This window comes from Mus caroli, unplaced genomic scaffold, assembly GCF_900094665.2.
Source record: "Mus caroli unplaced genomic scaffold, CAROLI_EIJ_v1.1 scaffold_3146_1, whole genome shotgun sequence".
Classification (NCBI taxonomy): Eukaryota; Metazoa; Chordata; class Mammalia; order Rodentia; family Muridae; genus Mus; species Mus caroli.
In genome coordinates this window covers 27,523-39,026 of record NW_018390810.1, presented here as the reverse complement: position 1 = coordinate 39,026, position 11,504 = coordinate 27,523, and the positions used below count along the sequence as shown (strand labels likewise).

Here is an 11,504-nt window from a genome sequence, read left to right as displayed (position 1 = left end):
ATTAGCTCCAGGGCTATCCACAATCTGCACATACAAAGTGACCTTGCTCTTTATTTTAAAACTACTGTTTAAATAAATATACCGACAGCCAATAGAAAGGTGGGTTATTATGCGTGTTTCAAGAAGAATATGTGACTATAATCCTAATGTGTACACAGGAAATACTAGCATAATTACTCAGTAAGATAAACTGGATTGTTATTGGTCCCCTTCAGTGTGACATTAGACAATACTGAATTATAAGCCAGTTTATGAGAACTGCATTCCTAATACTAAAATGACAGTAGAATTTCATTAAAGTTAATAACATAAATCTACTTATCCACACTATTTTTCCAAGAAACCCAAACTTTAAAAACTTAAATACTTTTCCTTGGCTACTTATCTATAATATTGTCCTAATTCTAAAACCAAGCTATCTGAACCTATTTTTATAGTTAAAAATTCAGGCATAAAATATCTAAAGCAATTGCAAAGTTTAAGATAATAAATATTTAAATATCTGGGATGCCTGAACATTTAATTATGTATTTGAAGTTGGACAATTTATATATTCTTTTAAAAATCTATTTAATTGTCTTATGCATGTTATGGCTTAAAACATTTCATGTTCAAAGATAGTTACATATTTACATATAGTTACATAGTTTCATTCTGTTTTTAAATTTTTATTTAATTTTTTTTGGGGGGGGTGTTATCCAGACAGGGTTTCTCTCTATAGCACTGGCTATCCTGAAACTCATTCTGTAGACCAGGCTGCCCTCAAACTCAGAAATCCACCTGCGTCTGCCTCCCAAGTACTGGGATTAAAGGAATGCGCCACCACTTTTTTTTTTAACACTCCAGATTTTATTCCTCTCCTGGTCCAGCCTCTTACTGTCCCACACCCCGTCCTCCCCTCATCTTCATGAAGACAACCCAACCTTGCCACTTGCCACCCTACCAGACCTACCTATTCTCTGGGGTCTCCAGTCTCTTGAGAGTTAGGTGCATCTTCCCTGACTGAACACAAACCCACCATTCCTCTGCTGTATGTGTGTTGGGTGCCTCCTATCAGCTGGTGTATGCTGCCTCGTTGGTGGTCCAGGTTAATTGAGACTACTGGTCCTCCTATGGGGTCACCCTCCCCCTCAGCTTTTTTCAGCTTTTCCCTAATTCAACCATGGGGGTCAGCAGGTTCTGTCTATTGGTTGGGTGCAAATATCTGCATCTGACTCTTTCGGCTGCTTGTTTGGTCTTATCAAGCAGCCATGATAAGCTCCTCTTTGTGAGTACTCCATAGCCTCAGTAATAGTGTAAGGCCTGAACATATGAATGTGTCCTGAATTTGCGTGGCATCCTTGATCAGGGGCCATGCTAATCTTCTCTGTATTATTCCAATTTTAGTATATGTGCTGCCAAAGCAAGCACTTCTTTTTGTTATTTTTAGAGGATTTTAGTAAAAATTTCAGTATATACATTATCATTTTCAAGACTATAGAAGGAAATAAAAAATAGTGTATATGAGAGTCATATAGGACCCGACAATGAGAGATGTTTATATTCCTTATTTTTTGTAGGTGGCACAAGCTAATGTTCTCTGGAAATATACTGAACATGTCTTTAAGCAGTGATACAATTGGAGTGATTGCTATTAACTAGTAACAACTACCTAATGACAGCAGAAGGTGATAGCCGTCATCTGAGTAGAGAGTGTTAAGCAATTTAGAAAATAATTAATTTAGAATACATATGCTTGGCAGTGGATTTTGTGAGTTCAGTCAGGAAAGAAAGGACTTGTCTAGATATTTCAATCTTGTAATATGTCTAAAACATGTGTACACAGACAGAGCAAAGATGAAAAGTGTCAGAGTAATGGTAATGAAAGATATTAACAATGTTAGGAAGAGAATATTCACTGAATTTAAAAATCGGTTGCATAGAGATACTCTCCCAGGGCCTCACATCTGTCTTTAATTTAATGTAACACATTATCTCACTCAAGAACACTTTGGGCAGACACATTTTTCTCTATTGAAATATCTGGTCTTTCTTGGAAGAAAATCATAGCATTGAAGATTATATTCCTTTCTTAGGATCCATTATATAACAGCTAAATTTAAAGTATAAAAAGGAAAAGTCTGATGTTGAGCTGATCAGACCACTCTTGAAAATACACAAAACCTCAAGAATGACATTGTTGTTCAGCTTACAGAGAATACCATTTTTTTTATCCAGTCAAGTCTTGTTTCCTTATACCCTTATACCAAAACAGTAATCTATGAGCAATTAATAATCTAGGGACCAGAATCCATGCACAGATATTCTATAGCTATTATAATTATTGAAACAATGTTGGAAAGTAAGCTCTTATGTAAGCCTTCTTGGTATCTCTCTGACAATGAGGATGCTATCTAACTAAACACAACTGTTACCTGTTATATTGATTCAAAGAACTCATTAACTCAGATAAATCAGCTAAGGTAGGAAGCCACACAGAAAACACAATAAGCATAAAACCTATGTATTTGGTGGTGGTAGCTATGAAAAAAATTAAGTTTTGAAAAATCAAACTGAACCAAAAGAAAACCCAATTATGTGAGTTAAATGGATAACTAATCAAATACTTGCAAATTAATCAAATACTGAATATAAAGGCAGATCTACCTGACCTCTGTTCAGTTTTGATTGCCTCCATCTCCTTATAAATTGGCAGAAGCTCCTTGTGAGCTACCAGTGAGTACCCAGGTTCCAAAGAATGCTTAATCCACAGCTAGGGGAGATTGTTCATAACGTTCATAGATTATTGCATCATGTTACATACATTGCTTATTGTTGGTACATGAGACACAAATCTAGACTCATGACCTTTATACTGACTTAATATATTATCCTGAACTTGGTGAGCGTGCAAAAGTGTTGTTTTATAGGTTTCGTTCAGAGCTAGGGTTTTCTTCTTGAAACTGATATGTTGGCACTGTCTTCCATCTATCCCAGGCTTGGTTTTCATGCTTTTCCCTGGAAGAAAAAAATGTATTAAGCACAAGTATAACATAAGCATTGTTATGCTGCATAAAAGGATAATAGCAAAACCTTCAAGAAATATGTAAATTTTAGTGGTAATGTACTTAAAGTCGGAAAAAAGCATTTGATTTTGAACAAGGACACTGGATGTCAAAATATATACTTTGTTAAGTTGGAGTCATGTTTAGTGTCACATTATTTAAAATCCAGCAAAAGACTTCATAAATGGTTTCTATAAAGATGGTTATTTGATGCCATGAAAAGGTAATATCTAATACTAAACCTAGACATAGATACCTAGTACTAACAGGTAAACATGGATGGTCACAAATATTGTTAAAGTAGAAAAATGGCAAAAATTCAGAAGTGTGGGCATCCTTATGGATATGTATAATGTAGACTAGAAAAATAAAAGTATTATATTCTATTACAAGAAACTAGAGATACCATTTTAAGAAAAACAAATGCATTGGTAAGAATTCATACTAACTCTCCTTGATAAATAGGGATGGCTTTAAAGTAAGTGGCTAAGAAATTAGTTTCAATGATAGGCATGGTGATATTAATCTTTAAAAGTAATGCACGGATCTGTCACAATTTTATTGATACTGAAAGACAAAAGGATCCCCCTGGATCAGAGACAAAGTCTTACTCTAACAATAAGCACTATTCAAAGTAAAGTTACTGGTCTTGGCAAAGGAAACAAGGTGATTCCTTGGATAGAAATATGATCTCACTTCTCAGAACTGCTTTTAGGATAAACAATCCTGGAAAATGTTTTGAATGAATTAGTAGTTAGGGTATTTCCTATCTTGACAAGTTCTACATTTTATTTAGGAGTAAAAGCAAGCCCATTGGACTACCTCCAAACAATCATAAAGATGGCCCATTTCCAATGCACAATATACTAGAAGAAGCAATTACCTAAATAAGGAACAGGAGACAAGGTCGGCCAGTAGGTCATTTTCTAATCCTCAGAGATTTATGAAGACAATTAAAGAAGGCTAAAAAGAAATATCTCACTTTTTCCTAGCTATTTCATCTCATTACTAAAGTATCACAGGAAAAGTCAGCAAATAAACATATCAGAACTCAAAAAGGTTGATAGGTTATGGCAACCATAAAGAAACCTTGTGATTTGATGAATGACTTCCCATATGTCTCAACTTTATTTATTGGTTCCCTCTTATAATAAGTTGGGTATTGTAGAAACCTTCAAATCACTGCAAATGAAAGACCTACCAATACACCTTCTAAGATTAGTGTGACTCTAGCCAGAAAACTTAAGACAATATTATGTGCTGTCATTCAGGAAAAGACAAAGTAATATAAATCTCACTGTTCTCTTTCCCTAGAGATTTAAAAACATCAAAGAGAAGCAAAACTTATGACCTGACCAAAATATGGGTGAAAATGGTATCATGTGGTTATAATTAAAACTTCTAATCCTATTTACTTAATATGGCACAGTCCCTATTGATAGCACATCCTATTACAATAGAGTCTGACTGGTAAGCTGCTATTTCATTATGAAGACTGTAATGCCTGTATTTTGGCATGAACTCTGCACATAAGGCAATCAAGCCAAAGAATGTATATATTATTTTGCATGTCAATGTTATAAGAACACTTCTACACTCGTCTAGTGCATGAAAATCTTGAAAAGGAAGAACAAAGTGTTGATTCTTCAGCCCATCTTCTAAGGGGGAACAAAATACTCGGAGGAAATATGGAGTCAAATTGTGGAGCAGAGATTGAAGGAAAGGCCATCCAGAGACTGCCCCATCTTGGGATCCATCCCATATACAGGCATCCAACTCGGAAACTATTGTAGATGCCAGCAAGTACTTGCTGACAGGAGCCTGGTATAGCTGTCCCTTGAGAGGCTCTGTCAGGACTCGACCAATACAGATGTGAATACTCACAGTCAAACATCAGACTAAACTCAGGGACTTCAAAGGAGAAGTTAGGGCAAGGACTGAAGTAGCTGAAGGATTTTGTAACCCTGTAAGAACAACAACAATATCAACCAACCAGATCCCCCCCACCTCCCAATGCTCCCAGGGACTAAAACACCAATCAAAGAGTACTCAATAGAGGACACATAGCTCTAGCTGCATATGTATCAGAGGATGGCCTTACGTGGCATCACTGGGATGGGAGTCCCTTAGTCCTGTAGAAGCTCAATGACCCAGTGTAGGGTAATGCTAAGGCAGGAGTGGATGGTCGAGTAGAGGAGAAGAGGGAGGGGATAAGGGTTTGTGAGGGAAAACTGGGAAGGGGGATAACATTTGAAATAAAAGTAAATAAAATATCCAGTAAAATAAGAAAAACCTGTTTGTAATTTGGTCCTACAAGGAACCAAATCCATGTGCATTTCTAACCGGGTTTGTCTAGCCTCAGTAGGAAAGGATATACCTGCGACATCCACTCCAGTAGTGACCTGCCTGACAGGCCGAAAAGCCTGGAGGCGAAAAGTTCACAGAAACTTAGTCTCCTGGAACCGTGGCATCCTGTATAATGTTCCAGTGTCCTTGCTTTAGTTGGTAAACGGATCTGTGTGCTTTCCCTTAATATGGCTTTATTATAAGTGTCTCTAAGGATTGATTTTTGACACATAGTTAAGTTAGATTCCTCACCAGTCCTAGGCAGCCCTTGAGCAGACCATGGGCTTTGAATTCAGTAAGAATGTTGCCTATTCAGTGACATTCAGAATTGCCTCTAGTATTGTAAGAGAGATAGTGAAAGAAATCAGGCATTACTATCTACTACATAAAGTTAGAAATCTCAGGGCAAACTACTCCCATATGCAGGAATTTACCTTTATTTAGGAAGAAGGAAGGTTACGATCTAAGAAGGAACCAGAGTAGATATGTAGTACTATAGATAGTTGAGTTATATCCATACACTGGAATTTACTATGGCCTAGGGGGGACGTGGACTATACAATAGACTAGAATAGGAACTATGGCAAGGGCATGAAGCCCTTGCCCCTGGCTTCTAAGATTAAGCTGACCTTAGGTGGGGCTGCTTTTGATCCCAGTTGTTAACATTGAATTTTATCCTAGTTGTTTCCTGTTAGCTTTTAGTACGCATTCCTCTGTTTTGTGCAAAAGTCACTTATAAGGCTGGTGCTCGCTTTGAGAGAAAATACATTCAGATCCACACTCCCTTGTGTCCTGTCTGTTTGTCACCCACCCTGCTTCTCCCGACTCCTTGCCCACCTGTAACCAGAATCTGTGGATTCGCCTGTTTTGCCAGTGGATCGAGGACCCAAGTGAGGTTTGTCTGCAGCATATATCTAGTCCTACAATGACTTGAGGTGCCAGAGTGGGTTGATTCCTCTGGAGGTACCTCCCCATTCTCAGGAGTAGGGGTATGGGGGAAGGAGCCTTTTGGGGGGGGGGGATGGGAGGAGAGGGCTTCAACGGGCTGTAAAGTGAATAAATAAAAAAAAAGTAATAGAAAAAATTCAATGTTCACATTAGGCCTTCCTACAGTAAAATTTGCAAATAGAACACTGAGATTCAGACAGCACCTACTATAGATTAATTTATTATTTGCATATTCCATTCTGAATAAACCTATTTGGTTAACAAACAAAAATCTGAAAATGCGTCCATAATTTCAATGAAGTCTGTATTTCAGGAGAAAATTTCAACTCCCTTAAAATTACCAACTCCTGTATAAGAGATGTTTGTTTGTAGACACAGGTTGACATATTTCAGGCATAGAAAAAATGTCACTTAATGTTGCTTTGAAAACATTAAAATGTGCCAATACTAGGAAACATTTTTTATTTTCAATGTCTCGCTTTGCTATAAATTATATTTTAATGTTTTTATTTGTTCACTCAAATTTTGATCACTATTGAACACATATTATAATGAAGTTTATATAGAATGATCCAATGAAAATTTTTAAACAAAATATGCAAAGTATTATTTTTGTTTTATAACAATCTACCTTTATTCTGGTATAGCACAGGATGATTTGCATATAGTCAAGCAATAAGACTATGAAGCACCTCTGAAACATGAGCATTATCAAATTTTACGGATACCAAAGACAGTTTAATATCAGTCATGTCTATCTGCATCACAGACTTTATGTGTCCCAGTATGGCTATGAATACAGGCCAACAGGGACAACAATGTCTTATTGCAATTTCAAAACCTTACACATGGCTGCAACAACCTCATGGGTATTGAATAAACAGAAGGAATATTTTCTACACTAATAAAATAATATATTTATAAAGACATTATTGACATCAGTTTCATTGGGTGGTAAATGTCTTAAATATATAAAATTATATAAAGGTCACTACAATCATCAGTGAAATAAGCAAAATCAGGCCCAAGGACAAGTTTCTTTTCACACAGGAAGATTGGACATTGGTATCTACTATTAGACTTGACATAAGAAATATTGTACTGTAATGATTATCTTTGCCATTCAGTGTAATTTTATGAGATATCTATTTCTCTCTAACTAAATGCAGTTACTGTTTCTGAGTGTTCAATGATGTTTCTGCTCTGCATATACGCTATATTTCCTGGTTGTAGAATTCTGCATGAGTCATTAGTGTTTCAAACAAATACTGAGAGTAATTATATGAATTTCTTTATAGATATCGACTAATGAAAAGCTAAAGAATTAACATGTGCTTGTTTCTAGAGTAGAAACCCTTATTTATAATAAACATGCATTTTTTTTCATTTTTTCTTAATTTATTTTTAACTGTGTCCGTGTGTGTGTGTGTGTGTGTGTGTGTGTGTGTGTGTTTTGCTTATAACTTTCAGATTCACAAATACAATGAAGGCTAAATAGGCCTGAGGCTTTTCCTGATGTCTTTATATATGGTAAGGGAATATAGGTTCTTCTATAAACTGGGACCATGCTTGGCAGTGGCACTAATTGTCTGGGGCCAGGGGCTCTTGACCTGACAACCAAATCTTCTAACGCGAAAGAAGGATCATTATATGACCCAAGGTCTCTATGTGCTTGGTTTCTGATATCCTTGAGATAGGTAGTGATTCCTTTCTTTGAAATGGTTTGAAGAGCTTCATGCTGATTATCTCCCACTGTGTTTTTCATGATTCAATCACATCCTTTCCAAACCCTACAAAACTATAGCTGTCATGCTTCTTAATAAACTTGGTTGACACAAACCATCAGCTTATACTAGACCTCCCAACCTCAGCATTTCTATCTTCTTCATCTTTTCATCTTGTGGTTGAAGAATGTCCTGCTTAGTGTGTGGTTTAAGGTCAGAGAAATCAGATGGTTTGGAAGCTAAAATTATAGGTAGCTGTCAGGCATGTGATATGAGTTCTGGGAACTAAGCTCTGGCTTTCTAGGATAGTTATATTCTTAACCACTAGGCAATCTCTCCAGCCCAAACATATATTTCTGATTTATTTTTTACCACTATATTATATATATTTAAGCATTAATTTTATTATATTTTGGGGTTATTTCATTTAAAATGAAATATGGTATCAAGAAATTTGGGGTCAGGGTACCAGCCAAGAATGTATTGGTGGTGGTGATGCTCTCAAGGTTTCAACTTTGCTGCTCATTCCATTTATCTTTAGAAGTGGATGCAGCTCATTATCAATATGCATCTAACAACAATGCAGTGGCCTGCCTAAGGTTTAAATATGCTCCTCAAGGATGAGTTACTGCTAGCTTTGTCTTTCAGTATAACGATGATAAGAGGTGATTAGAGTTTAAGACATGATCATTGATGAACATATCTTTTTAAAAATTAATGTAACATTTGTGGCTACTTTCTGGAATCATCTTTTTTGGTATTACATCACTGTGGTGATAGAAAATGGTCATGGGGTCTCCAGAGAAGATCTTATGTCAATGTACTCTTAGTGGATTCTGTTGCTCTGAGGTAAACAAAGACTTCTTTTTTTTTCCTAGTTAGTTATGTATTCTCAATTATTTAGTTTTAGTAAAGAAAAAGAGATGAGTATAACAGCAAGGGTAACATGAAGGTTCTATCTGTATGTCCCAATAGATTTTCATGAAGCACATTTCGAAACACCAACACATCAAGATGTGAAATACAATATATTTCAAAAGAAGACTGTCATCTTCACTCTATTCTAATAATTAGTGATTTAATAATTACTTTTTACAAAATGGCAATGAGAAAAAATGACTAACTCCATATTGTCTTTGTCCTTGGCCAGATAATTCCTATACAGGCAGCCAAATTTATGTGCTCAAATTTGACTTTCATGTTTTATTTTGACAACTATGCATAAATAGTTATACATTTTACTGGCTCCTAATCTTTTTTATGCACAATATAATGACTAATTATTTTAGGAGTAGAAAATTAATAGTGATTTGATGGAAAATGATGGGTCAACTAAGCAGATGAAGAAATATATTTTTGTCAAATTCACTTTGAACAGAAAAGCAAAATAGATGACGTCCTAAAGCACTCCCTGGGCCTTGTGAGTTCCCAATAATTTACAGTGTTTTGAATAATTAAAATTTCTGAGTTGTTTTGAGTGGATTTAGTTAAAAAACAATATCAGTTTTATTACAATATATTTTAATATTAGTCACTCATTCATTTTTATGAGTATCTATGTATCCCTGTTCCTGTTATTTGCACAGCATACATGGGAGTTTCTTTAGAGGGCAGTAGAATGCAGCCAATGATGAACATTTCTTTAAGTGTTGAACATTCTTAGCCATTCAATATTCTTTAGTTGAGAATTCTTTGTTTAGCTCTGTATCCCACTTTTTAATAGGGTTATTTGGTTCTCTGGAGTCTAACTGCTTTATATATCAGGTGAAGGATTGGTAAAATCTTTTCCCAATCTGTTGGTTGCTATTTTTTCCTACTGACAGTGTCCTTTATTTTAACAGCTTTGCAATTTTGTGAGATCCCATTTGTCAATTCTTGATCTTAAAGCATAAGCTATTGGTGTTCTGTTCAGAAAATTTTCTCCTATGCCCATGTGCTTGAGGCTTTTCTCCACTTTCTTTTCTGTTAGTTTCAGTGTATCTGCTTTTATGTGGAGGCCCTTGATCCATTTGGACTTGAGTTTTATACAAGAAGATAAAAATGAATTGATGTGCATTCTTCTACATATGCTGACCACCAGTTGAACCAGTACCATTTGTTGAAAATGCTGTCATTTTCCACTGGATGGTCTTAGCTTCTTTATCAAAGATCAAGTGATCATAAGAGTGTAGGTTCATTTCTGGGTCTTCAATTCTGTTCCATTGATCTACCTCTCTGTCACTGTACCAATACCATGCAGTTTTTATCACTATTTCTCTGTAATACAGTTTGATGGTGATTCTCCAGATGTTCTTTTATTGTTGAGAGTAGTGTTCACTATTCTGGGTTTTTTTTTGTTATTCCAGATGAATTTGCAAATTGCCCTTTCTAACTCTGTGAAGAATTGAGTTGGCATTTTGATTGAGATTGCATTGAATCTGTAGATTACTTTGGCAAGACTTCTTTAGTAATCAGGGAAATGCAGATCAAAATAATCCTGAGATTCCACCTCACACAAGTCAGAATGGCTAAGATCAAAATCCCAGGTGATAGCAGATACTGGCAAGGATGTGGAGAAAGAGGAACACTCCTCCATTTTTTGGTAGGATTGCAGGCTGGTAAAACCACTCTGGAAATCAGTCTGGCAGTTCCTCAGAAATTGGACATAGTACTACCAGTAGATCCAGCTGTACCACTCCTGGGCATATACTCAAAAGATGCTCCAATATATAACAAGAACACATGGTCCACTATGTTCATAGCAGTCTTACTTTTTTTAGTCAGAAACTGGAAGGAACCCAAATGTCCTTCAACAGAGGAATGGATACAGAAAATGTGGTACATTTACACAATGAAGTACTACTCAGCTATTAAAAACAATGAATTCATGAAATTCTTAGACAAAAGGATGGTATTAGAAAATATTCTGAGTGAGGTAACCAAGTCACAAAAGCACACACATGGTATGCACTCATTGATAGGTGGGTATTAAGCCAAAAGCTGGGAATACCCAAGGTACAATTCACAGCCTGAAGTGTGGATGCTTCAGGTTTTTTTTAGAAGGGGGAACAAAATTCTCACAGGAGGTAGAGGGTTGGAGGCATATGCAAGGAAAACAGGAGGTAGAGGCGAGAAAAGCAGGAGCAGTATCAGGTTTGGAAGGAAACAGGGATGATAAACAGAGGTTCAGGAATTTGAACAGAGTTGTGTAGCAATGGGGGATAGAGTAGCCACCAGTCAATTCCAGATGGCAGGAATGCAATAGGCTCTCAGGACCCAATGGGGATGAGTAGCTGAAATGACCAACAAAGGGGAGGGAGAACTTGTAGACATTATATCCAGAGGTTAGGCAAGGCCCCCAGTTGTGGGATGAGCCTACTCACACATCTCCAAATTTTTAACCTGGAATGGCTCCTGTCTAAAGGAAATATGGGGACAAAGTGTGGAACAGAGACTGAAGGAA

General features: G+C 36.3%; 1 non-coding gene across 1 annotated transcript; it reads right to left on the bottom strand.

Annotated features, from left to right (window-relative positions):
- Positions 1-1,303: 1,303 nt before the first annotated feature.
- On the bottom strand, positions 1,304-1,410 carry LOC115030344. Its single transcript, XR_003835922.1, has one exon. It is a non-coding gene; the product is annotated as a U6 spliceosomal RNA (small nuclear RNA).
- Between the last annotated feature and the right edge of the window lie 10,094 nt (positions 1,411-11,504).